General features: G+C 46.0%; 12 non-coding genes across 12 annotated transcripts; all 12 read right to left on the reverse strand.

Annotated features, from left to right (window-relative positions):
* Positions 1-1,444: 1,444 nt before the first annotated feature.
* On the reverse strand, positions 1,445-1,635 carry LOC130333499 (U2 spliceosomal RNA). The gene has a single exon (XR_008875674.1). It is a non-coding gene; the product is annotated as a U2 spliceosomal RNA (small nuclear RNA).
* A 2,089-nt stretch (positions 1,636-3,724) lies between these two features.
* LOC130333501 (U2 spliceosomal RNA) lies at positions 3,725-3,915 on the reverse strand. Its single transcript, XR_008875675.1, has one exon. It is a non-coding gene; the product is annotated as a U2 spliceosomal RNA (small nuclear RNA).
* A 2,061-nt stretch (positions 3,916-5,976) lies between these two features.
* LOC130333502 (U2 spliceosomal RNA) lies at positions 5,977-6,167 on the reverse strand. Its single transcript, XR_008875676.1, has one exon. It is a non-coding gene; the product is annotated as a U2 spliceosomal RNA (small nuclear RNA).
* A 2,078-nt stretch (positions 6,168-8,245) lies between these two features.
* On the reverse strand, positions 8,246-8,436 carry LOC130333503 (U2 spliceosomal RNA). Its single transcript, XR_008875677.1, has one exon. It is a non-coding gene; the product is annotated as a U2 spliceosomal RNA (small nuclear RNA).
* A 2,090-nt stretch (positions 8,437-10,526) lies between these two features.
* On the reverse strand, positions 10,527-10,717 carry LOC130333504 (U2 spliceosomal RNA). The gene has a single exon (XR_008875678.1). It is a non-coding gene; the product is annotated as a U2 spliceosomal RNA (small nuclear RNA).
* A 2,088-nt stretch (positions 10,718-12,805) lies between these two features.
* Positions 12,806-12,996, reverse strand: LOC130333505 (U2 spliceosomal RNA). The gene has a single exon (XR_008875679.1). It is a non-coding gene; the product is annotated as a U2 spliceosomal RNA (small nuclear RNA).
* A 2,088-nt stretch (positions 12,997-15,084) lies between these two features.
* LOC130333477 (U2 spliceosomal RNA) lies at positions 15,085-15,275 on the reverse strand. Its single transcript, XR_008875654.1, has one exon. It is a non-coding gene; the product is annotated as a U2 spliceosomal RNA (small nuclear RNA).
* Positions 15,276-17,360: 2,085 nt separating this feature from the next.
* On the reverse strand, positions 17,361-17,551 carry LOC130333506 (U2 spliceosomal RNA). Its single transcript, XR_008875680.1, has one exon. It is a non-coding gene; the product is annotated as a U2 spliceosomal RNA (small nuclear RNA).
* Positions 17,552-19,635: 2,084 nt separating this feature from the next.
* Positions 19,636-19,826, reverse strand: LOC130333507 (U2 spliceosomal RNA). The gene has a single exon (XR_008875681.1). It is a non-coding gene; the product is annotated as a U2 spliceosomal RNA (small nuclear RNA).
* Positions 19,827-21,914: 2,088 nt separating this feature from the next.
* LOC130333509 (U2 spliceosomal RNA) lies at positions 21,915-22,105 on the reverse strand. Its single transcript, XR_008875683.1, has one exon. It is a non-coding gene; the product is annotated as a U2 spliceosomal RNA (small nuclear RNA).
* Positions 22,106-24,202: 2,097 nt separating this feature from the next.
* LOC130333510 (U2 spliceosomal RNA) lies at positions 24,203-24,393 on the reverse strand. The gene has a single exon (XR_008875684.1). It is a non-coding gene; the product is annotated as a U2 spliceosomal RNA (small nuclear RNA).
* A 2,096-nt stretch (positions 24,394-26,489) lies between these two features.
* Positions 26,490-26,680, reverse strand: LOC130333512 (U2 spliceosomal RNA). The gene has a single exon (XR_008875685.1). It is a non-coding gene; the product is annotated as a U2 spliceosomal RNA (small nuclear RNA).
* Between the last annotated feature and the right edge of the window lie 145 nt (positions 26,681-26,825).

Here is a 26,825-nt window from a genome sequence, read left to right on the forward strand (position 1 = left end):
TGGATGCAACAATCTCCTGTTGCTTCTATGAAGGCCGTAATAGACGACATCACCAAACAGCTCCATAGTCACATACACAGCAAAGGAGAGATGTTGTTTACACCTAGTGATGTCAGTGGTATTGAGTGACATCACAGCACAGTGCTAAGGCTCCTGGGCCTGGACACAGCAGCGGCTGCAATATCTCAACGGAGAATACGTTTATATCTATGTGTGTGTGTGCGCATATATATATATATATATATATATATATATATATATATATATATATATTTCTCCGCCGAAATCACTTTTAAACCCATTTCCACCTTTTTTTCCCTTCTCTTCCTCTTACTTTTTTTTCACGTTTTTTTACGTTTTTCTCCTTTTCGCCTCTTTTCTGGGCGTATTATTCTTCTTTTTCTTCTTTTTTTTCGTCTAATGCATACCCCATCAGTGCAGCAATGCTTATTCAATACCGCCAGCAGATGGAGACACTGGGGGATAATTTTCTAAGGATTTATACTGATTTTTCCTGTCTGAATTTGTCGCACAGAAAGTTGCAGGCCAAATATGTGTGACATTTCTGCGACTTTAGCTTCTAGAGCATTTTTACAACATTATACATAGGTGCTGAATACATAAAAAGCGACTGTTCAGCGACAGACAAGTCGCATCGGCTGAAAGTAGGCCAGAATGTCAGTCCATGTTGGAGCAGGTTTAGATACAGTCTAAAGTATAGATCTCAAAGTCTGTGCACAGAATTTAGCAAGGGCCTCGCACCTTCTGATGCATCAGGTAGGTGCACAATAGCATAGCCTAACCCTCTGTACTTTGGTCTATATTGATGCGGGACATAGACAGCCAGCTGATGACCAATCCATTAGTGCAATGGATGGCTGGAAGCATTTGTCTTTGCCTTTGCAATACCACAGAAGCAATGCATGGTCAATGTACAGCAATGACACACCTGTGTGAACAGCCAGGAGACCCCCCCCCCCCATGTTATGTTACATAGTTACATAGTTAGTACGGTCGAAAAAAGACATATGTCCATCACGTTCAACCAGGGAATTAAGGGGTAGGGGTGTGGCGCGATATTGGGGAAGGGATGAGATTTTATATTTCTTCATAAGCATTAATCTTATTTTGTCAATTAGGAACATTCAGCACCCACCCGCTATCAAGGCAGCTGCCTATCATGTCATGCCCTACCTGCACAGGTGTGCTGGCTACTCAAATGATCCAATTAAGGAGGCCATTTAGTCAGCAGCAGCAGAAGTCCTGTGCCTGGACGCTCCAACAGGGGCCAGACACAAGCAGAAGCAGAAGCAGCAGAAGCAGCAGCAGCACCACCTTTTGTTTTTTGGCTGCAGCAGCAGCAAGGCCCACAGGGCTGGCTAGCTGGCTAGCCAGCAAGCAGGTAGCAATGAAAGTAGGAATCTTTCTTTTTAACCCTGTAAGGGGGTGGTGCACTGTACCCGAAGATACTGCCATATCGGGTCAATGCATAGGGCGACGGAAGCAAGCTTCGAAATCGGCCCCCGTTCTCAAAAATCCATTTAATATATGGTCCCCAGATAGGGGACGTATCAGATATTAAACTGATAAGAACAGATACTACACTTGATCTTAGCCAAAAGGCCGAGAAGCGATAACCGTGAAAGGGGCGGGCCCAACAAGGTCCCCTTCATGGGCACTATCACTGCTTGCTGTCAGGGAGGCTGCCAGACAATTTTCCATGCACACTCTGGGCTGGGGGGCAGTCAACCACCAGTACACACAGCAGAACCTAAACCCATACCATTATTGCTAAGCAGCAAGACAGGGGCCCATTGCACTCCCACGGGGCCTTTTTAAATGCAATCCATAACCCGGATTTGCCAGGAACCCTTCTTACTCCTCCTACTTGCATGTGACACTGGGCTTAGGATCTGCATAGGAAACACACACACAAGCACACACCTACCTTTGTTGCCTGCAGATGCCTCCTTGGCTGTCCCCAAACGGTATCAAACCAACACCCACGGGAAGCTGTAAGCATAGAGGACATGCCTGCACCCCATTGGACTTACCTGTGTGGGTTAAATCCGGGTTATTTGACAACCTATGGCGGTGATGGTTCTGCTCAGGCAGAGCAGTGCTGATGCTCCTCATAAAGCTGTCGCTGCTGTGAAGGTTCTAGGTGACATCACAAATCCCTTTGGTTACATACACAACAAAGCTGGGTTGTTGTTGTTTACACTCTGCAAGGCCTGTGGAAGTGAGTGACATCATAGCACTGTAGTTCTGAGGGTTCAAGATGGATGCAACAATCTCCTGTTGCTTCTATGAAGGCCGTAATAGACGACATCACCAAACAGCTCCATAGTCACATACACAGCAAAGGAGAGATGTTGTTTACACCTAGTGATGTCAGTGGTATTGAGTGACATCACAGCACAGTGCTAAGGCTCCTGGGCCTGGACACAGCAGCGGCTGCAATATCTCAACGGAGAATACGTTTATATCTATGTGTGTGTGTGCGCATATATATATATATATATATATATATATATATATATATATATATATTTCTCCGCCGAAATCACTTTTAAACCCATTTCCACCTTTTTTTCCCTTCTCTTCCTCTTACTTTTTTTTCACGTTTTTTTACGTTTTTCTCCTTTTCGCCTCTTTTCTGGGCGTATTATTCTTCTTTTTCTTCTTTTTTTTCGTCTAATGCATACCCCATCAGTGCAGCAATGCTTATTCAATACCGCCAGCAGATGGAGACACTGGGGGATAATTTTCTAAGGATTTATACTGATTTTTCCTGTCTGAATTTGTCGCACAGAAAGTTGCAGGCCAAATATGTGTGACATTTCTGCGACTTTAGCTTCTAGAGCATTTTTACAACATTATACATAGGTGCTGAATACATAAAAAGCGACTGTTCAGCGACAGACAAGTCGCATCGGCTGAAAGTAGGCCAGAATGTCAGTCCATGTTGGAGCAGGTTTAGATACAGTCTAAAGCATAGATCTCAAAGTCTGTGCACAGAATTTAGCAAGGGCCTCGCACCTTCTGATGCATCAGGTAGGTGCACAATAGCATAGCCTAACCCTCTGTACTTTGGTCTATATTGATGCGGGACATAGACAGCCAGCTGATGACCAATCCATTAGTGCAATGGATGGCTGGAAGCATTTGTCTTTGCCTTTGCAATACCACAGAAGCAATGCATGGTCAATGTACAGCAATGACACACCTGTGTGAACAGCCAGGAGACCCCCCCCCCCCATGTTATGTTACATAGTTACATAGTTAGTACGGTCGAAAAAAGACATATGTCCATCACGTTCAACCAGGGAATTAAGGGGTAGGGGTGTGGCGCGATATTGGGGAAGGGATGAGATTTTATATTTCTTCATAAGCATTAATCTTATTTTGTCAATTAGGAACATTCAGCACCCACCCGCTATCAAGGCAGCTGCCTATCATGTCATGCCCTACCTGCACAGGTGTGCTGGCTACTCAAATGATCCAATTAAGGAGGCCATTTAGTCAGCAGCAGCAGAAGTCCTGTGCCTGGACGCTCCAACAGGGGCCAGACACAAGCAGAAGCAGAAGCAGCAGAAGCAGCAGCAGCACCACCTTTTGTTTTTTGGCTGCAGCAGCAGCAAGGCCCACAGGGCTGGCTAGCTGGCTAGCCAGCAAGCAGGTAGCAATGAAAGTAGGAATCTTTCTTTTTAACCCTGTAAGGGGGTGGTGCACTGTACCCGAAGATACTGCCATATCGGGTCAATGCATAGGGCGACGGAAGCAAGCTTCGAAATCGGCCCCCGTTCTCAAAAATCCATTTAATATATGGTCCCCAGATAGGGGACGTATCAGATATTAAACTGATAAGAACAGATACTACACTTGATCTTAGCCAAAAGGCCGAGAAGCGATAACCGTGAAAGGGGCGGGCCCAACAAGGTCCCCTTCATGGGCACTATCACTGCTTGCTGTCAGGGAGGCTGCCAGACAATTTTCCATGCACACTCTGGGCTGGGGGGCAGTCAACCACCAGTACACACAGCAGAACCTAAACCCATACCATTATTGCTAAGCAGCAAGACAGGGGCCCATTGCACTCCCACGGGGCCTTTTTAAATGCAATCCATAACCCGGATTTGCCAGGAACCCTTCTTACTCCTCCTACTTGCATGTGACACTGGGCTTAGGATCTGCATAGGAAACACACACACAAGCACACACCTACCTTTGTTGCCTGCAGATGCCTCCTTGGCTGTCCCCAAACGGTATCAAACCAACACCCACGGGAAGCTGTAAGCATAGAGGACATGCCTGCACCCCATTGGACTTACCTGTGTGGGTTAAATCCGGGTTATTTGACAACCTATGGCGGTGATGGTTCTGCTCAGGCAGAGCAGTGCTGATGCTCCTCATAAAGCTGTCGCTGCTGTGAAGGTTCTAGGTGACATCACAAATCCCTTTGGTTACATACACAACAAAGCTGGGTTGTTGTTGTTTACACTCTGCAAGGCCTGTGGAAGTGAGTGACATCATAGCACTGTAGTTCTGAGGGTTCAAGATGGATGCAACAATCTCCTGTTGCTTCTATGAAGGCCGTAATAGACGACATCACCAAACAGCTCCATAGTCACATACACAGCAAAGGAGAGATGTTGTTTACACCTAGTGATGTCAGTGGTATTGAGTGACATCACAGCACAGTGCTAAGGCTCCTGGGCCTGGACACAGCAGCGGCTGCAATATCTCAACGGAGAATACGTTTATATCTATGTGTGTGTGTGCGCATATATATATATATATATTTCTCCGCCGAAATCACTTTTAAACCCATTTCCACCTTTTTTTCCCTTCTCTTCCTCTTACTTTTTTTTCACGTTTTTTTACGTTTTTCTCCTTTTCGCCTCTTTTCTGGGCGTATTATTCTTCTTTTTCTTCTTTTTTTTCGTCTAATGCATACCCCATCAGTGCAGCAATGCTTATTCAATACCGCCAGCAGATGGAGACACTGGGGGATAATTTTCTAAGGATTTATACTGATTTTTCCTGTCTGAATTTGTCGCACAGAAAGTTGCAGGCCAAATATGTGTGACATTTCTGCGACTTTAGCTTCTAGAGCATTTTTACAACATTATACATAGGTGCTGAATACATAAAAAGCGACTGTTCAGCGACAGACAAGTCGCATCGGCTGAAAGTAGGCCAGAATGTCAGTCCATGTTGGAGCAGGTTTAGATACAGTCTAAAGCATAGATCTCAAAGTCTGTGCACAGAATTTAGCAAGGGCCTCGCACCTTCTGATGCATCAGGTAGGTGCACAATAGCATAGCCTAACCCTCTGTACTTTGGTCTATTTTGATGCGGGACATAGACAGCCAGCTGATGACCAATCCATTAGTGCAATGGATGGCTGGAAGCATTTGTCTTTGCCTTTGCAATACCACAGAAGCAATGCATGGTCAATGTACAGCAATGACACACCTGTGTGAACAGCCAGGAGACCCCCCCCCCCCATGTTATGTTACATAGTTACATAGTTAGTACGGTCGAAAAAAGACATATGTCCATCACGTTCAACCAGGGAATTAAGGGGTAGGGGTGTGGCGCGATATTGGGGAAGGGATGAGATTTTATATTTCTTCATAAGCATTAATCTTATTTTGTCAATTAGGAACATTCAGCACCCACCCGCTATCAAGGCAGCTGCCTATCATGTCATGCCCTACCTGCACAGGTGTGCTGGCTACTCAAATGATCCAATTAAGGAGGCCATTTAGTCAGCAGCAGCAGAAGTCCTGTGCCTGGACGCTCCAACAGGGGCCAGACACAAGCAGAAGCAGAAGCAGCAGAAGCAGCAGCAGCACCACCTTTTGTTTTTTGGCTGCAGCAGCAGCAAGGCCCACAGGGCTGGCTAGCTGGCTAGCCAGCAAGCAGGTAGCAATGAAAGTAGGAATCTTTCTTTTTAACCCTGTAAGGGGGTGGTGCACTGTACCCGAAGATACTGCCATATCGGGTCAATGCATAGGGCGACGGAAGCAAGCTTCGAAATCGGCCCCCGTTCTCAAAAATCCATTTAATATATGGTCCCCAGATAGGGGACGTATCAGATATTAAACTGATAAGAACAGATACTACACTTGATCTTAGCCAAAAGGCCGAGAAGCGATAACCGTGAAAGGGGCGGGCCCAACAAGGTCCCCTTCATGGGCACTATCACTGCTTGCTGTCAGGGAGGCTGCCAGACAATTTTCCATGCACACTCTGGGCTGGGGGGCAGTCAACCACCAGTACACACAGCAGAACCTAAACCCATACCATTATTGCTAAGCAGCAAGACAGGGGCCCATTGCACTCCCACGGGGCTTTTTTAAATGCAATCCATAACCCGGATTTGCCAGGAACCCTTCTTACTCCTCCTACTTGCATGTGACACTGGGCTTAGGATCTGCATAGGAAACACACACACAAGCACACACCTACCTTTGTTGCCTGCAGATGCCTCCTTGGCTGTCCCCAAACGGTATCAAACCAACACCCACGGGAAGCTGTAAGCATAGAGGACATGCCTGCACCCCATTGGACTTACCTGTGTGGGTTAAATCCGGGTTATTTGACAACCTATGGCGGTGATGGTTCTGCTCAGGCAGAGCAGTGCTGATGCTCCTCATAAAGCTGTCGCTGCTGTGAAGGTTCTAGGTGACATCACAAATCCCTTTGGTTACATACACAACAAAGCTGGGTTGTTGTTGTTTACACTCTGCAAGGCCTGTGGAAGTGAGTGACATCATAGCACTGTAGTTCTGAGGGTTCAAGATGGATGCAACAATCTCCTGTTGCTTCTATGAAGGCCGTAATAGACGACATCACCAAACAGCTCCATAGTCACATACACAGCAAAGGAGAGATGTTGTTTACACCTAGTGATGTCAGTGGTATTGAGTGACATCACAGCACAGTGCTAAGGCTCCTGGGCCTGGACACAGCAGCGGCTGCAATATCTCAACGGAGAATACGTTTATATCTATGTGTGTGTGTGCGCATATATATATATATATATATATATATATATATATATTTCTCCGCCGAAATCACTTTTAAACCCATTTCCACCTTTTTTTCCCTTCTCTTCCTCTTACTTTTTTTTCACGTTTTTTTACGTTTTTCTCCTTTTCGCCTCTTTTCTGGGCGTATTATTCTTCTTTTTCTTCTTTTTTTTCGTCTAATGCATACCCCATCAGTGCAGCAATGCTTATTCAATACCGCCAGCAGATGGAGACACTGGGGGATAATTTTCTAAGGATTTATACTGATTTTTCCTGTCTGAATTTGTCGCACAGAAAGTTGCAGGCCAAATATGTGTGACATTTCTGCGACTTTAGCTTCTAGAGCATTTTTACAACATTATACATAGGTGCTGAATACATAAAAAGCGACTGTTCAGCGACAGACAAGTCGCATCGGCTGAAAGTAGGCCAGAATGTCAGTCCATGTTGGAGCAGGTTTAGATACAGTCTAAAGCATAGATCTCAAAGTCTGTGCACAGAATTTAGCAAGGGCCTCGCACCTTCTGATGCATCAGGTAGGTGCACAATAGCATAGCCTAACCCTCTGTACTTTGGTCTATATTGATGCGGGACATAGACAGCCAGCTGATGACCAATCCATTAGTGCAATGGATGGCTGGAAGCATTTGTCTTTGCCTTTGCAATACCACAGAAGCAATGCATGGTCAATGTACAGCAATGACACACCTGTGTGAACAGCCAGGAGACCCCCCCCCCCATGTTATGTTACATAGTTACATAGTTAGTACGGTCGAAAAAAGACATATGTCCATCACGTTCAACCAGGGAATTAAGGGGTAGGGGTGTGGCGCGATATTGGGGAAGGGATGAGATTTTATATTTCTTCATAAGCATTAATCTTATTTTGTCAATTAGGAACATTCAGCACCCACCCGCTATCAAGGCAGCTGCCTATCATGTCATGCCCTACCTGCACAGGTGTGCTGGCTACTCAAATGATCCAATTAAGGAGGCCATTTAGTCAGCAGCAGCAGAAGTCCTGTGCCTGGACGCTCCAACAGGGGCCAGACACAAGCAGAAGCAGAAGCAGCAGAAGCAGCAGCAGCACCACCTTTTGTTTTTTGGCTGCAGCAGCAGCAAGGCCCACAGGGCTGGCTAGCTGGCTAGCCAGCAAGCAGGTAGCAATGAAAGTAGGAATCTTTCTTTTTAACCCTGTAAGGGGGTGGTGCACTGTACCCGAAGATACTGCCATATCGGGTCAATGCATAGGGCGACGGAAGCAAGCTTCGAAATCGGCCCCCGTTCTCAAAAATCCATTTAATATATGGTCCCCAGATAGGGGACGTATCAGATATTAAACTGATAAGAACAGATACTACACTTGATCTTAGCCAAAAGGCCGAGAAGCGATAACCGTGAAAGGGGCGGGCCCAACAAGGTCCCCTTCATGGGCACTATCACTGCTTGCTGTCAGGGAGGCTGCCAGACAATTTTCCATGCACACTCTGGGCTGGGGGGCAGTCAACCACCAGTACACACAGCAGAACCTAAACCCATACCATTATTGCTAAGCAGCAAGACAGGGGCCCATTGCACTCCCACGGGGCCTTTTTAAATGCAATCCATAACCCGGATTTGCCAGGAACCCTTCTTACTCCTCCTACTTGCATGTGACACTGGGCTTAGGATCTGCATAGGAAACACACACACAAGCACACACCTACCTTTGTTGCCTGCAGATGCCTCCTTGGCTGTCCCCAAACGGTATCAAACCAACACCCACGGGAAGCTGTAAGCATAGAGGACATGCCTGCACCCCATTGGACTTACCTGTGTGGGTTAAATCCGGGTTATTTGACAACCTATGGCGGTGATGGTTCTGCTCAGGCAGAGCAGTGCTGATGCTCCTCATAAAGCTGTCGCTGCTGTGAAGGTTCTAGGTGACATCACAAATCCCTTTGGTTACATACACAACAAAGCTGGGTTGTTGTTGTTTACACTCTGCAAGGCCTGTGGAAGTGAGTGACATCATAGCACTGTAGTTCTGAGGGTTCAAGATGGATGCAACAATCTCCTGTTGCTTCTATGAAGGCCGTAATAGACGACATCACCAAACAGCTCCATAGTCACATACACAGCAAAGGAGAGATGTTGTTTACACCTAGTGATGTCAGTGGTATTGAGTGACATCACAGCACAGTGCTAAGGCTCCTGGGCCTGGACACAGCAGCGGCTGCAATATCTCAACGGAGAATACGTTTATATCTATGTGTGTGTGTGCGCATATATATATATATATATATATATATATATATATATATATATATATATTTCTCCGCCGAAATCACTTTTAAACCCATTTCCACCTTTTTTTCCCTTCTCTTCCTCTTACTTTTTTTTCACGTTTTTTTACGTTTTTCTCCTTTTCGCCTCTTTTCTGGGCGTATTATTCTTCTTTTTCTTCTTTTTTTTCGTCTAATGCATACCCCATCAGTGCAGCAATGCTTATTCAATACCGCCAGCAGATGGAGACACTGGGGGATAATTTTCTAAGGATTTATACTGATTTTTCCTGTCTGAATTTGTCGCACAGAAAGTTGCAGGCCAAATATGTGTGACATTTCTGCGACTTTAGCTTCTAGAGCATTTTTACAACATTATACATAGGTGCTGAATACATAAAAAGCGACTGTTCAGCGACAGACAAGTCGCATCGGCTGAAAGTAGGCCAGAATGTCAGTCCATGTTGGAGCAGGTTTAGATACAGTCTAAAGCATAGATCTCAAAGTCTGTGCACAGAATTTAGCAAGGGCCTCGCACCTTCTGATGCATCAGGTAGGTGCACAATAGCATAGCCTAACCCTCTGTACTTTGGTCTATATTGATGCGGGACATAGACAGCCAGCTGATGACCAATCCATTAGTGCAATGGATGGCTGGAAGCATTTGTCTTTGCCTTTGCAATACCACAGAAGCAATGCATGGTCAATGTACAGCAATGACACACCTGTGTGAACAGCCAGGAGACCCCCCCCCCCATGTTATGTTACATAGTTACATAGTTAGTACGGTCGAAAAAAGACATATGTCCATCACGTTCAACCAGGGAATTAAGGGGTAGGGGTGTGGCGCGATATTGGGGAAGGGATGAGATTTTATATTTCTTCATAAGCATTAATCTTATTTTGTCAATTAGGAACATTCAGCACCCACCCGCTATCAAGGCAGCTGCCTATCATGTCATGCCCTACCTGCACAGGTGTGCTGGCTACTCAAATGATCCAATTAAGGAGGCCATTTAGTCAGCAGCAGCAGAAGTCCTGTGCCTGGACGCTCCAACAGGGGCCAGACACAAGCAGAAGCAGAAGCAGCAGAAGCAGCAGCAGCACCACCTTTTGTTTTTTGGCTGCAGCAGCAGCAAGGCCCACAGGGCTGGCTAGCTGGCTAGCCAGCAAGCAGGTAGCAATGAAAGTAGGAATCTTTCTTTTTAACCCTGTAAGGGGGTGGTGCACTGTACCCGAAGATACTGCCATATCGGGTCAATGCATAGGGCGACGGAAGCAAGCTTCGAAATCGGCCCCCGTTCTCAAAAATCCATTTAATATATGGTCCCCAGATAGGGGACGTATCAGATATTAAACTGATAAGAACAGATACTACACTTGATCTTAGCCAAAAGGCCGAGAAGCGATAACCGTGAAAGGGGCGGGCCCAACAAGGTCCCCTTCATGGGCACTATCACTGCTTGCTGTCAGGGAGGCTGCCAGACAATTTTCCATGCACACTCTGGGCTGGGGGGCAGTCAACCACCAGTACACACAGCAGAACCTAAACCCATACCATTATTGCTAAGCAGCAAGACAGGGGCCCATTGCACTCCCACGGGGCCTTTTTAAATGCAATCCATAACCCGGATTTGCCAGGAACCCTTCTTACTCCTCCTACTTGCATGTGACACTGGGCTTAGGATCTGCATAGGAAACACACACACAAGCACACACCTACCTTTGTTGCCTGCAGATGCCTCCTTGGCTGTCCCCAAACGGTATCAAACCAACACCCACGGGAAGCTGTAAGCATAGATGACATGCCTGCACCCCATTGGACTTACCTGTGTGGGTTAAATCCGGGTTATTTGACAACCTATGGCGGTGATGGTTCTGCTCAGGCAGAGCAGTGCTGATGCTCCTCATAAAGCTGTCGCTGCTGTGAAGGTTCTAGGTGACATCACAAATCCCTTTGGTTACATACACAACAAAGCTGGGTTGTTGTTGTTTACACTCTGCAAGGCCTGTGGAAGTGAGTGACATCATAGCACTGTAGTTCTGAGGGTTCAAGATGGATGCAACAATCTCCTGTTGCTTCTATGAAGGCCGTAATAGACGACATCACCAAACAGCTCCATAGTCACATACACAGCAAAGGAGAGATGTTGTTTACACCTAGTGATGTCAGTGGTATTGAGTGACATCACAGCACAGTGCTAAGGCTCCTGGGCCTGGACACAGCAGCGGCTGCAATATCTCAACGGAGAATACGTTTATATCTATGTGTGTGTGTGCGCATATATATATATATATATATATATATATATATATATATATATATATTTCTCCGCCGAAATCACTTTTAAACCCATTTCCACCTTTTTTTCCCTTCTCTTCCTCTTACTTTTTTTTCACGTTTTTTTACGTTTTTCTCCTTTTCGCCTCTTTTCTGGGCGTATTATTCTTCTTTTTCTTCTTTTTTTTCGTCTAATGCATACCCCATCAGTGCAGCAATGCTTATTCAATACCGCCAGCAGATGGAGACACTGGGGGATAATTTTCTAAGGATTTATACTGATTTTTCCTGTCTGAATTTGTCGCACAGAAAGTTGCAGGCCAAATATGTGTGACATTTCTGCGACTTTAGCTTCTAGAGCATTTTTACAACATTATACATAGGTGCTGAATACATAAAAAGCGACTGTTCAGCGACAGACAAGTCGCATCGGCTGAAAGTAGGCCAGAATGTCAGTCCATGTTGGAGCAGGTTTAGATACAGTCTAAAGCATAGATCTCAAAGTCTGTGCACAGAATTTAGCAAGGGCCTCGCACCTTCTGATGCATCAGGTAGGTGCACAATAGCATAGCCTAACCCTCTGTACTTTGGTCTATATTGATGTGGGACATAGACAGCCAGCTGATGACCAATCCATTAGTGCAATGGATGGCTGGAAGCATTTGTCTTTGCCTTTGCAATACCACAGAAGCAATGCATGGTCAATGTACAGCAATGACACACCTGTGTGAACAGCCAGGAGACCCCCCCCCCCATGTTATGTTACATAGTTACATAGTTAGTACGGTCGAAAAAAGACATATGTCCATCACGTTCAACCAGGGAATTAAGGGGTAGGGGTGTGGCGCGATATTGGGGAAGGGATGAGATTTTATATTTCTTCATAAGCATTAATCTTATTTTGTCAATTAGGAACATTCAGCACCCACCCGCTATCAAGGCAGCTGCCTATCATGTCATGCCCTACCTGCACAGGTGTGCTGGCTACTCAAATGATCCAATTAAGGAGGCCATTTAGTCAGCAGCAGCAGAAGTCCTGTGCCTGGACGCTCCAACAGGGGCCAGACACAAGCAGAAGCAGAAGCAGCAGAAGCAGCAGCAGCACCACCTTTTGTTTTTTGGCTGCAGCAGCAGCAAGGCCCACAGGGCTGGCTAGCTGGCTAGCCAGCAAGCAGGTAGCAATGAAAGTAGGAATCTTTCTTTTTAACCCTGTAAGGGGGTGGTGCACTGTACCCGAAGATACTGCCATATCGGGTCAATGCATAGGGCGACGGAAGCAAGCTTCGAAATCGGCCCCCGTTCTCAAAAATCCATTTAATATATGGTCCCCAGATAGGGGACGTATCAGATATTAAACTGATAAGAACAGATACTACACTTGATCTTAGCCAAAAGGCCGAGAAGCGATAACCGTGAAAGGGGCGGGCCCAACAAGGTCCCCTTCATGGGCACTATCACTGCTTGCTGTCAGGGAGGCTGCCAGACAATTTTCCATGCACACTCTGGGCTGGGGGGCAGTCAACCACCAGTACACACAGCAGAACCTAAACCCATACCATTATTGCTAAGCAGCAAGACAGGGGCCCATTGCACTCCCACGGGGCCTTTTTAAATGCAATCCATAACCCGGATTTGCCAGGAACCCTTCTTACTCCTCCTACTTGCATGTGACACTGGGCTTAGGATCTGCATAGGAAACACACACACAAGCACACACCTACCTTTGTTGCCTGCAGATGCCTCCTTGGCTGTCCCCAAACGGTATCAAACCAACACCCACGGGAAGCTGTAAGCATAGAGGACATGCCTGCACCCCATTGGACTTACCTGTGTGGGTTAAATCCGGGTTATTTGACAACCTATGGCGGTGATGGTTCTGCTCAGGCAGAGCAGTGCTGATGCTCCTCATAAAGCTGTCGCTGCTGTGAAGGTTCTAGGTGACATCACAAATCCCTTTGGTTACATACACAACAAAGCTGGGTTGTTGTTGTTTACACTCTGCAAGGCCTGTGGAAGTGAGTGACATCATAGCACTGTAGTTCTGAGGGTTCAAGATGGATGCAACAATCTCCTGTTGCTTCTATGAAGGCCGTAATAGACGACATCACCAAACAGCTCCATAGTCACATACACAGCAAAGGAGAGATGTTGTTTACACCTAGTGATGTCAGTGGTATTGAGTGACATCACAGCACAGTGCTAAGGCTCCTGGGCCTGGACACAGCAGCGGCTGCAATATCTCAACGGAGAATACGTTTATATCTATGTGTGTGTGTGCGCATATATATATATATATATATATATATATATATATATATATATATATTTCTCCGCCGAAATCACTTTTAAACCCATTTCCACCTTTTTTTCCCTTCTCTTCCTCTTACTTTTTTTTCACGTTTTTTTACGTTTTTCTCCTTTTCGCCTCTTTTCTGGGCGTATTATTCTTCTTTTTCTTCTTTTTTTTCGTCTAATGCATACCCCATCAGTGCAGCAATGCTTATTCAATACCGCCAGCAGATGGAGACACTGGGGGATAATTTTCTAAGGATTTATACTGATTTTTCCTGTCTGAATTTGTCGCACAGAAAGTTGCAGGCCAAATATGTGTGACATTTCTGCGACTTTAGCTTCTAGAGCATTTTTACAACATTATACATAGGTGCTGAATACATAAAAAGCGACTGTTCAGCGACAGACAAGTCGCATCGGCTGAAAGTAGGCCAGAATGTCAGTCCATGTTGGAGCAGGTTTAGATACAGTCTAAAGCATAGATCTCAAAGTCTGTGCACAGAATTTAGCAAGGGCCTCGCACCTTCTGATGCATCAGGTAGGTGCACAATAGCATAGCCTAACCCTCTGTACTTTGGTCTATATTGATGCGGGACATAGACAGCCAGCTGATGACCAATCCATTAGTGCAATGGATGGCTGGAAGCATTTGTCTTTGCCTTTGCAATACCACAGAAGCAATGCATGGTCAATGTACAGCAATGACACACCTGTGTGAACAGCCAGGAGACCCCCCCCCCCATGTTATGTTACATAGTTACATAGTTAGTACGGTCGAAAAAAGACATATGTCCATCACGTTCAACCAGGGAATTAAGGGGTAGGGGTGTGGCGCGATATTGGGGAAGGGATGAGATTTTATATTTCTTCATAAGCATTAATCTTATTTTGTCAATTAGGAACATTCAGCACCCACCCGCTATCAAGGCAGCTGCCTATCATGTCATGCCCTACCTGCACAGGTGTGCTGGCTACTCAAATGATCCAATTAAGGAGGCCATTTAGTCAGCAGCAGCAGAAGTCCTGTGCCTGGACGCTCCAACAGGGGCCAGACACAAGCAGAAGCAGAAGCAGCAGAAGCAGCAGCAGCACCACCTTTTGTTTTTTGGCTGCAGCAGCAGCAAGGCCCACAGGGCTGGCTAGCTGGCTAGCCAGCAAGCAGGTAGCAATGAAAGTAGGAATCTTTCTTTTTAACCCTGTAAGGGGGTGGTGCACTGTACCCGAAGATACTGCCATATCGGGTCAATGCATAGGGCGACAGAAGCAAGCTTCGAAATCGGCCCCCGTTCTCAAAAATCCATTTAATATATGGTCCCCAGATAGGGGACGTATCAGATATTAAACTGATAAGAACAGATACTACACTTGATCTTAGCCAAAAGGCCGAGAAGCGATAACCGTGAAAGGGGCGGGCCCAACAAGGTCCCCTTCATGGGCACTATCACTGCTTGCTGTCAGGGAGGCTGCCAGACAATTTTCCATGCACACTCTGGGCTGGGGGGCAGTCAACCACCAGTACACACAGCAGAACCTAAACCCATACCATTATTGCTAAGCAGCAAGACAGGGGCCCATTGCACTCCCACGGGGCCTTTTTAAATGCAATCCATAACCCGGATTTGCCAGGAACCCTTCTTACTCCTCCTACTTGCATGTGACACTGGGCTTAGGATCTGCATAGGAAACACACACACAAGCACACACCTACCTTTGTTGCCTGCAGATGCCTCCTTGGCTGTCCCCAAACGGTATCAAACCAACACCCACGGGAAGCTGTAAGCATAGAGGACATGCCTGCACCCCATTGGACTTACCTGTGTGGGTTAAATCCGGGTTATTTGACAACCTATGGCGGTGATGGTTCTGCTCAGGCAGAGCAGTGCTGATGCTCCTCATAAAGCTGTCGCTGCTGTGAAGGTTCTAGGTGACATCACAAATCCCTTTGGTTACATACACAACAAAGCTGGGTTGTTGTTGTTTACACTCTGCAAGGCCTGTGGAAGTGAGTGACATCATAGCACTGTAGTTCTGAGGGTTCAAGATGGATGCAACAATCTCCTGTTGCTTCTATGAAGGCCGTAATAGACGACATCACCAAACAGCTCCATAGTCACATACACAGCAAAGGAGAGATGTTGTTTACACCTAGTGATGTCAGTGGTATTGAGTGACATCACAGCACAGTGCTAAGGCTCCTGGGCCTGGACACAGCAGCGGCTGCAATATCTCAACGGAGAATACGTTTATATCTATGTGTGTGTGTGCGCATATATATATATATATATATATATATATATATATATATATATATTTCTCCGCCGAAATCACTTTTAAACCCATTTCCACCTTTTTTTCCCTTCTCTTCCTCTTACTTTTTTTTCACGTTTTTTTACGTTTTTCTCCTTTTCGCCTCTTTTCTGGGCGTATTATTCTTCTTTTTCTTCTTTTTTTTCGTCTAATGCATACCCCATCAGTGCAGCAATGCTTATTCAATACCGCCAGCAGATGGAGACACTGGGGGATAATTTTCTAAGGATTTATACTGATTTTTCCTGTCTGAATTTGTCGCACAGAAAGTTGCAGGCCAAATATGTGTGACATTTCTGCGACTTTAGCTTCTAGAGCATTTTTACAACATTATACATAGGTGCTGAATACATAAAAAGCGACTGTTCAGCGACAGACAAGTCGCATCGGCTGAAAGTAGGCCAGAATGTCAGTCCATGTTGGAGCAGGTTTAGATACAGTCTAAAGCATAGATCTCAAAGTCTGTGCACAGAATTTAGCAAGGGCCTCGCACCTTCTGATGCATCAGGTAGGTGCACAATAGCATAGCCTAACCCTCTGTACTTTGGTCTATATTGATGCGGGACATAGACAGCCAGCTGATGACAATCCATTAGTGCAATGGATGGCTGGAAGCATTTGTCTTTGCCTTTGCAATACCACAGAAGCAATGCATGGTCAATGTACAGCAATGACACACCTGTGTGAACAGCCAGGAGACCCCCCCCCCCATGTTATGTTACATAGTTACATAGTTAGTACGGTCGAAAAAAGACATATGTCCATCACGTTCAACCAGGGAATTAAGGGGTAGGGGTGTGGCGCGATATTGGGGAAGGGATGAGATTTTATATTTCTTCATAAGCATTAATCTTATTTTGTCAATTAGGAACATTCAGCACCCACCCGCTATCAAGGCAGCTGCCTATCATGTCATGCCCTACCTGCACAGGTGTGCTGGCTACTCAAATGATCCAATTAAGGAGGCCATTTAGTCAGCAGCAGCAGAAGTCCTGTGCCTGGACGCTCCAACAGGGGCCAGACACAAGCAGAAGCAGAAGCAGCAGAAGCAGCAGCAGCACCACCTTTTGTTTTTTGGCTGCAGCAGCAGCAAGGCCCACAGGGCTGGCTAGCTGGCTAGCCAGCAAGCAGGTAGCAATGAAAGTAGGAATCTTTCTTTTTAACCCTGTAAGGGGGTGGTGCACTGTACCCGAAGATACTGCCATATCGGGTCAATGCATAGGGCGACGGAAGCAAGCTTCGAAATCGGCCCCCGTTCTCAAAAATCCATTTAATATATGGTCCCCAGATAGGGGACGTATCAGATATTAAACTGATAAGAACAGATACTACACTTGATCTTAGCCAAAAGGCCGAGAAGCGATAACCGTGAAAGGGGCGGGCCCAACAAGGTCCCCTTCATGGGCACTATCACTGCTTGCTGTCAGGGAGGCTGCCAGACAATTTTCCATGCACACTCTGGGCTGGGGGGCAGTCAACCACCAGTACACACAGCAGAACCTAAACCCATACCATTATTGCTAAGCAGCAAGACAGGGGCCCATTGCACTCCCACGGGGCCTTTTTAAATGCAATCCATAACCCGGATTTGCCAGGAACCCTTCTTACTCCTCCTACTTGCATGTGACACTGGGCTTAGGATCTGCATAGGAAACACACACACAAGCACACACCTACCTTTGTTGCCTGCAGATGCCTCCTTGGCTGTCCCCAAACGGTATCAAACCAACACCCACGGGAAGCTGTAAGCATAGAGGACATGCCTGCACCCCATTGGACTTACCTGTGTGGGTTAAATCCGGGTTATTTGACAACCTATGGCGGTGATGGTTCTGCTCAGGCAGAGCAGTGCTGATGCTCCTCATAAAGCTGTCGCTGCTGTGAAGGTTCTAGGTGACATCACAAATCCCTTTGGTTACATACACAACAAAGCTGGGTTGTTGTTGTTTACACTCTGCAAGGCCTGTGGAAGTGAGTGACATCATAGCACTGTAGTTCTGAGGGTTCAAGATGGATGCAACAATCTCCTGTTGCTTCTATGAAGGCCGTAATAGACGACATCACCAAACAGCTCCATAGTCACATACACAGCAAAGGAGAGATGTTGTTTACACCTAGTGATGTCAGTGGTATTGAGTGACATCACAGCACAGTGCTAAGGCTCCTGGGCCTGGACACAGCAGCGGCTGCAATATCTCAACGGAGAATACGTTTATATCTATGTGTGTGTGTGCGCATATATATATATATATATATATATATATATATATATATATATTTCTCCGCCGAAATCACTTTTAAACCCATTTCCACCTTTTTTTCCCTTCTCTTCCTCTTACTTTTTTTTCACGTTTTTTTACGTTTTTCTCCTTTTCGCCTCTTTTCTGGGCGTATTATTCTTCTTTTTCTTCTTTTTTTTCGTCTAATGCATACCCCATCAGTGCAGCAATGCTTATTCAATACCGCCAGCAGATGGAGACACTGGGGGATAATTTTCTAAGGATTTATACTGATTTTTCCTGTCTGAATTTGTCGCACAGAAAGTTGCAGGCCAAATATGTGTGACATTTCTGCGACTTTAGCTTCTAGAGCATTTTTACAACATTATACATAGGTGCTGAATACATAAAAAGCGACTGTTCAGCGACAGACAAGTCGCATCGGCTGAAAGTAGGCCAGAATGTCAGTCCATGTTGGAGCAGGTTTAGATACAGTCTAAAGCATAGATCTCAAAGTCTGTGCACAGAATTTAGCAAGGGCCTCGCACCTTCTGATGCATCAGGTAGGTGCACAATAGCATAGCCTAACCCTCTGTACTTTGGTCTATATTGATGCGGGACATAGACAGCCAGCTGATGACCAATCCATTAGTGCAATGGATGGCTGGAAGCATTTGTCTTTGCCTTTGCAATACCACAGAAGCAATGCATGGTCAATGTACAGCAATGACACACCTGTGTGAACAGCCAGGAGACCCCCCCCCCCATGTTATGTTACATAGTTACATAGTTAGTACGGTCGAAAAAAGACATATGTCCATCACGTTCAACCAGGGAATTAAGGGGTAGGGGTGTGGCGCGATATTGGGGAAGGGATGAGATTTTATATTTCTTCATAAGCATTAATCTTATTTTGTCAATTAGGAACATTCAGCACCCACCCGCTATCAAGGCAGCTGCCTATCATGTCATGCCCTACCTGCACAGGTGTGCTGGCTACTCAAATGATCCAATTAAGGAGGCCATTTAGTCAGCAGCAGCAGAAGTCCTGTGCCTGGACGCTCCAACAGGGGCCAGACACAAGCAGAAGCAGAAGCAGCAGAAGCAGCAGCAGCACCACCTTTTGTTTTTTGGCTGCAGCAGCAGCAAGGCCCACAGGGCTGGCTAGCTGGCTAGCCAGCAAGCAGGTAGCAATGAAAGTAGGAATCTTTCTTTTTAACCCTGTAAGGGGGTGGTGCACTGTACCCGAAGATACTGCCATATCGGGTCAATGCATAGGGCGACGGAAGCAAGCTTCGAAATCGGCCCCCGTTCTCAAAAATCCATTTAATATATGGTCCCCAGATAGGGGACGTATCAGATATTAAACTGATAAGAACAGATACTACACTTGATCTTAGCCAAAAGGCCGAGAAGCGATAACCGTGAAAGGGGCGGGCCCAACAAGGTCCCCTTCATGGGCACTATCACTGCTTGCTGTCAGGGAGGCTGCCAGACAATTTTCCATGCACACTCTGGGCTGGGGGGCAGTCAACCACCAGTACACACAGCAGAACCTAAACCCATACCATTATTGCTAAGCAGCAAGACAGGGGCCCATTGCACTCCCACGGGGCCTTTTTAAATGCAATCCATAACCCGGATTTGCCAGGAACCCTTCTTACTCCTCCTACTTGCATGTGACACTGGGCTTAGGATCTGCATAGGAAACACACACACAAGCACACACCTACCTTTGTTGCCTGCAGATGCCTCCTTGGCTGTCCCCAAACGGTATCAAACCAACACCCACGGGAAGCTGTAAGCATAGAGGACATGCCTGCACCCCATTGGACTTAACTGTGTGGGTTAAATCCGGGTTATTTGACAACCTATGGCGGTGATGGTTCTGCTCAGGCAGAGCAGTGCTGATGCTCCTCATAAAGCTGTCGCTGCTGTGAAGGTTCTAGGTGACATCACAAATCCCTTTGGTTACATACACAACAAAGCTGGGTTGTTGTTGTTTACACTCTGCAAGGCCTGTGGAAGTGAGTGACATCATAGCACTGTAGTTCTGAGGGTTCAAGATGGATGCAACAATCTCCTGTTGCTTCTATGAAGGCCGTAATAGACGACATCACCAAACAGCTCCATAGTCACATACACAGCAAAGGAGAGATGTTGTTTACACCTAGTGATGTCAGTGGTATTGAGTGACATCACAGCACAGTGCTAAGGCTCCTGGGCCTGGACACAGCAGCGGCTGCAATATCTCAACGGAGAATACGTTTATATCTATGTGTGTGTGTGCGCATATATATATATATATATATATATATATATATATATATATATATATTTCTCCGCCGAAATCACTTTTAAACCCATTTCCACCTTTTTTTCCCTTCTCTTCCTCTTACTTTTTTTTCACGTTTTTTTACGTTTTTCTCCTTTTCGCCTCTTTTCTGGGCGTATTATTCTTCTTTTTCTTCTTTTTTTTCGTCTAATGCATACCCCATCAGTGCAGCAATGCTTATTCAATACCGCCAGCAGATGGAGACACTGGGGGATAATTTTCTAAGGATTTATACTGATTTTTCCTGTCTGAATTTGTCGCACAGAAAGTTGCAGGCCAAATATGTGTGACATTTCTGCGACTTTAGCTTCTAGAGCATTTTTACAACATTATACATAGGTGCTGAATACATAAAAAGCGACTGTTCAGCGACAGACAAGTCGCATCGGCTGAAAGTAGGCCAGAATGTCAGTCCATGTTGGAGCAGGTTTAGATACAGTCTAAAGCATAGATCTCAAAGTCTGTGCACAGAATTTAGCAAGGGCCTCGCACCTTCTGATGCATCAGGTAGGTGCACAATAGCATAGCCTAACCCTCTGTACTTTGGTCTATATTGATGCGGGACATAGACAGCCAGCTGATGACCAATCCATTAGTGCAATGGATGGCTGGAAGCATTTGTCTTTGCCTTTGCAATACCACAGAAGCAATGCATGGTCAATGTACAGCAATGACACACCTGTGTGAACAGCCAGGAGACCCCCCCCCCCATGTTATGTTACATAGTTACATAGTTAGTACGGTCGAAAAAAGACATATGTCCATCACGTTCAACCAGGGAATTAAGGGGTAGGGGTGTGGCGCGATATTGGGGAAGGGATGAGATTTTATATTTCTTCATAAGCATTAATCTTATTTTGTCAATTAGGAACATTCAGCACCCACCCGCTATCAAGGCAGCTGCCTATCATGTCATGCCCTACCTGCACAGGTGTGCTGGCTACTCAAATGATCCAATTAAGGAGGCCATTTAGTCAGCAGCAGCAGAAGTCCTGTGCCTGGACGCTCCAACAGGGGCCAGACACAAGCAGAAGCAGAAGCAGCAGAAGCAGCAGCAGCACCACCTTTTGTTTTTTGGCTGCAGCAGCAGCAAGGCCCACAGGGCTGGCTAGCTGGCTAGCCAGCAAGCAGGTAGCAATGAAAGTAGGAATCTTTCTTTTTAACCCTGTAAGGGGGTGGTGCACTGTACCCGAAGATACTGCCATATCGGGTCAATGCATAGGGCGACGGAAGCAAGCTTCGAAATCGGCCCCCGTTCTCAAAAATCCATTTAATATATGGTCCCCAGATAGGGGACGTATCAGATATTAAACTGATAAGAACAGATACTACACTTGATCTTAGCCAAAAGGCCGAGAAGCGATAACCGTGAAAGGGGCGGGCCCAACAAGGTCCCCTTCATGGGCACTATCACTGCTTGCTGTCAGGGAGGCTGCCAGACAATTTTCCATGCACACTCTGGGCTGGGGGGCAGTCAACCACCAGTACACACAGCAGAACCTAAACCCATACCATTATTGCTAAGCAGCAAGACAGGGGCCCATTGCACTCCCACGGGGCCTTTTTAAATGCAATCCATAACCCGGATTTGCCAGGAACCCTTCTTACTCCTCCTACTTGCATGTGACACTGGGCTTAGGATCTGCATAGGAAACACACACACAAGCACACACCTACCTTTGTTGCCTGCAGATGCCTCCTTGGCTGTCCCCAAACGGTATCAAACCAACACCCACGGGAAGCTGTAAGCATAGAGGACATGCCTGCACCCCATTGGACTTACCTGTGTGGGTTAAATCCGGGTTATTTGACAACCTATGGCGGTGATGGTTCTGCTCAGGCAGAGCAGTGCTGATGCTCCTCATAAAGCTGTCGCTGCTGTGAAGGTTCTAGGTGACATCATAAATCCCTTTGGTTACATACACAACAAAGCTGGGTTGTTGTTGTTTACACTCTGCAAGGCCTGTGGAAGTGAGTGACATCATAGCACTGTAGTTCTGAGGGTTCAAGATGGATGCAACAATCTCCTGTTGCTTCTATGAAGGCCGTAATAGACGACATCACCAAACAGCTCCATAGTCACATACACAGCAAAGGAGAGATGTTGTTTACACCTAGTGATGTCAGTGGTATTGAGTGACATCACAGCACAGTGCTAAGGCTCCTGGGCCTGGACACAGCAGCGGCTGCAATATCTCAACGGAGAATACGTTTATATCTATGTGTGTGTGTGCGCATATATATATATATATATATATATATATATATATATATATATATATATATATATTTCTCCGCCGAAATCACTTTTAAACCCATTTCCACCTTTTTTTCCCTTCTCTTCCTCTTACTTTTTTTTCACGTTTTTTTACGTTTTTCTCCTTTTCGCCTCTTTTCTGGGCGTATTATTCTTCTTTTTCTTCTTTTTTTTCGTCTAATGCATACCCCATCAGTGCAGCAATGCTTATTCAATACCGCCAGCAGATGGAGACACTGGGGGATAATTTTCTAAGGATTTATACTGATTTTTCCTGTCTGAATTTGTCGCACAGAAAGTTGCAGGCCAAATATGTGTGACATTTCTGCGACTTTAGCTTCTAGAGCATTTTTACAACATTATACATAGGTGCTGAATACATAAAAAGCGACTGTTCAGCGACAGACAAGTCGCATCGGCTGAAAGTAGGCCAGAATGTCAGTCCATGTTGGAGCAGGTTTAGATACAGTCTAAAGCATAGATCTCAAAGTCTGTGCACAGAATTTAGCAAGGGCCTCGCACCTTCTGATGCATCAGGTAGGTGCACAATAGCATAGCCTAACCCTCTGTACTTTGGTCTATATTGATGCGGGACATAGACAGCCAGCTGATGACCAATCCATTAGTGCAATGGATGGCTGGAAGCATTTGTCTTTGCCTTTGCAATACCACAGAAGCAATGCATGGTCAATGTACAGCAATGACACACCTGTGTGAACAGCCAGGAGACCCCCCCCCCCCATGTTATGTTACATAGTTACATAGTTAGTACGGTCGAAAAAAGACATATGTCCATCACGTTCAACCAGGGAATTAAGGGGTAGGGGTGTGGCGCGATATTGGGGAAGGGATGAGATTTTATATTTCTTCATAAGCATTAATCTTATTTTGTCAATTAGGAACATTCAGCACCCACCCGCTATCAAGGCAGCTGCCTATCATGTCATGCCCTACCTGCACAGGTGTGCTGGCTACTCAAATGATCCAATTAAGGAGGCCATTTAGTCAGCAGCAGCAGAAGTCCTGTGCCTGGACGCTCCAACAGGGGCCAGACACAAGCAGAAGCAGAAGCAGCAGAAGCAGCAGCAGCACCACCTTTTGTTTTTTGGCTGCAGCAGCAGCAAGGCCCACAGGGCTGGCTAGCTGGCTAGCCAGCAAGCAGGTAGCAATGAAAGTAGGAATCTTTCTTTTTAACCCTGTAAGGGGGTGGTGCACTGTACCCGAAGATACTGCCATATCGGGTCAATGCATAGGGCGACGGAAGCAAGCTTCGAAATCGGCCCCCGTTCTCAAAAATCCATTTAATATATGGTCCCCAGATAGGGGACGTATCAGATATTAAACTGATAAGAACAGATACTACACTTGATCTTAGCCAAAAGGCCGAGAAGCGATAACCGTGAAAGGGGCGGGCCCAACAAGGTCCCCTTCATGGGCACTATCACTGCTTGCTGTCAGGGAGGCTGCCAGACAATTTTCCATGCACACTCTGGGCTGGGGGGCAGTCAACCACCAGTACACACAGCAGAACCTAAACCCATACCATTATTGCTAAGCAGCAAGACAGGGGCCCATTGCACTCCCACGGGGCCTTTTTAAATGCAATCCATAACCCGGATTTGCCAGGAACCCTTCTTACTCCTCCTACTTGCATGTGACACTGGGCTTAGGATCTGCATAGGAAACACACACACAAGCACACACCTACCTTTGTTGCCTGCAGATGCCTCCTTGGCTGTCCCCAAACGGTATCAAACCAACACCCACGGGAAGCTGTAAGCATAGAGGACATGCCTGCACCCCATTGGACTTACCTGTGTGGGTTAAATCCGGGCTATTTGACAACCTATGGCGGTGATGGTTCTGCTCAGGCAGAGCAGTGCTGATGCTCCTCATAAAGCTGTCGCTGCTGTGAAGGTTCTAGGTGACATCACAAATCCCTTTGGTTACATACACAACAAAGCTGGGTTGTTGTTGTTTACACTCTGCAAGGCCTGTGGAAGTGAGTGACATCATAGCACTGTAGTTCTGAGGGTTCAAGATGGATGCAACAATCTCCTGTTGCTTCTATGAAGGCCGTAATAGACGACATCACCAAACAGCTCCATAGTCACATACACAGCAAAGGAGAGATGTTGTTTACACCTAGTGATGTCAGTGGTATTGAGTGACATCACAGCACAGTGCTAAGGCTCCTGGGCCTGGACACAGCAGCGGCTGCAATATCTCAACGGAGAATACGTTTATATCTATGTGTGTGTGTGCGCATATATATATATATATATATATATATATATATATATATATATATATATATATATTTCTCCGCCGAAATCACTTTTAAACCCATTTCCACCTTTTTTTCCCTTCTCTTCCTCTTACTTTTTTTTCACGTTTTTTTACGTTTTTCTCCTTTTCGCCTCTTTTCTGGGCGTATTATTCTTCTTTTTCTTCTTTTTTTTCGTCTAATGCATACCCCATCAGTGCAGCAATGCTTATTCAATACCGCCAGCAGATGGAGACACTGGGGGATAATTTTCTAAGGATTTATACTGATTTTTCCTGTCTGAATTTGTCGCACAGAAAGTTGCAGGCCAAATATGTGTGACATTTCTGCGACTTTAGCTTCTAGAGCATTTTTACAACATTATACATAGGTGCTGAATACATAAAAAGCGACTGTTCAGCGACAGACAAGTCGCATCGGCTGAAAGTAGGCCAGAATGTCAGTCCATGTTGGAGCAGGTTTAGATACAGTCTAAAGCATAGATCTCAAAGTCTGTGCACAGAATTTAGCAAGGGCCTCGCACCTTCTGATGCATCAGGTAGGTGCACAATAGCATAGCCTAACCCTCTGTACTTTGGTCTATATTGATGCGGGACATAGACAGCCAGCTGATGACCAATCCATTAGTGCAATGGATGGCTGGAAGCATTTGTCTTTGCCTTTGCAATACCACAGAAGCAATGCATGGTCAATGTACAGCAATGACACACCTGTGTGAACAGCCAGGAGACCCCCCCCCCCATGTTATGTTACATAGTTACATAGTTAGTACGGTCGAAAAAAGACATATGTCCATCACGTTCAACCAGGGAATTAAGGGGTAGGGGTGTGGCGCGATATTGGGGAAGGGATGAGATTTTATATTTCTTCATAAGCATTAATCTTATTTTGTCAATTAGGAACATTCAGCACCCACCCGCTATCAAGGCAGCTGCCTATCATGTCATGCCCTACCTGCACAGGTGTGCTGGCTACTCAAATGATCCAATTAAGGAGGCCATTTAGTCAGCAGCAGCAGAAGTCCTGTGCCTGGACGCTCCAACAGGGGCCAGACACAAGCAGAAGCAGAAGCAGCAGAAGCAGCAGCAGCACCACCTTTTGTTTTTTGGCTGCAGCAGCAGCAAGGCCCACAGGGCTGGCTAGCTGGCTAGCCAGCAAGCAGGTAGCAATGAAAGTAGGAATCTTTCTTTTTAACCCTGTAAGGGGGTGGTGCACTGTACCCGAAGATACTGCCATATCGGGTCAATGCATAGGGCGACGGAAGCAAGCTTCGAAATCGGCCCCCGTTCTCAAAAATCCATTTAATATATGGTCCCCAGATAGGGGACGTATCAGATATTAAACTGATAAGAACAGATACTACACTTGATCTTAGCCAAAAGGCCGAGAAGCGATAACCGTGAAAGGGGCGGGCCCAACAAGGTCCCCTTCATGGGCACTATCACTGCTTGCTGTCAGGGAGGCTGCCAGACAATTTTCCATGCACACTCTGGGCTGGGGGGCAGTCAACCACCAGTACACACAGCAGAACCTAAACCCA

The sequence above is a fragment of the Hyla sarda genome, unplaced genomic scaffold (assembly GCF_029499605.1).
Source record: "Hyla sarda isolate aHylSar1 unplaced genomic scaffold, aHylSar1.hap1 scaffold_412, whole genome shotgun sequence".
Classification (NCBI taxonomy): domain Eukaryota; kingdom Metazoa; phylum Chordata; class Amphibia; order Anura; family Hylidae; genus Hyla; species Hyla sarda.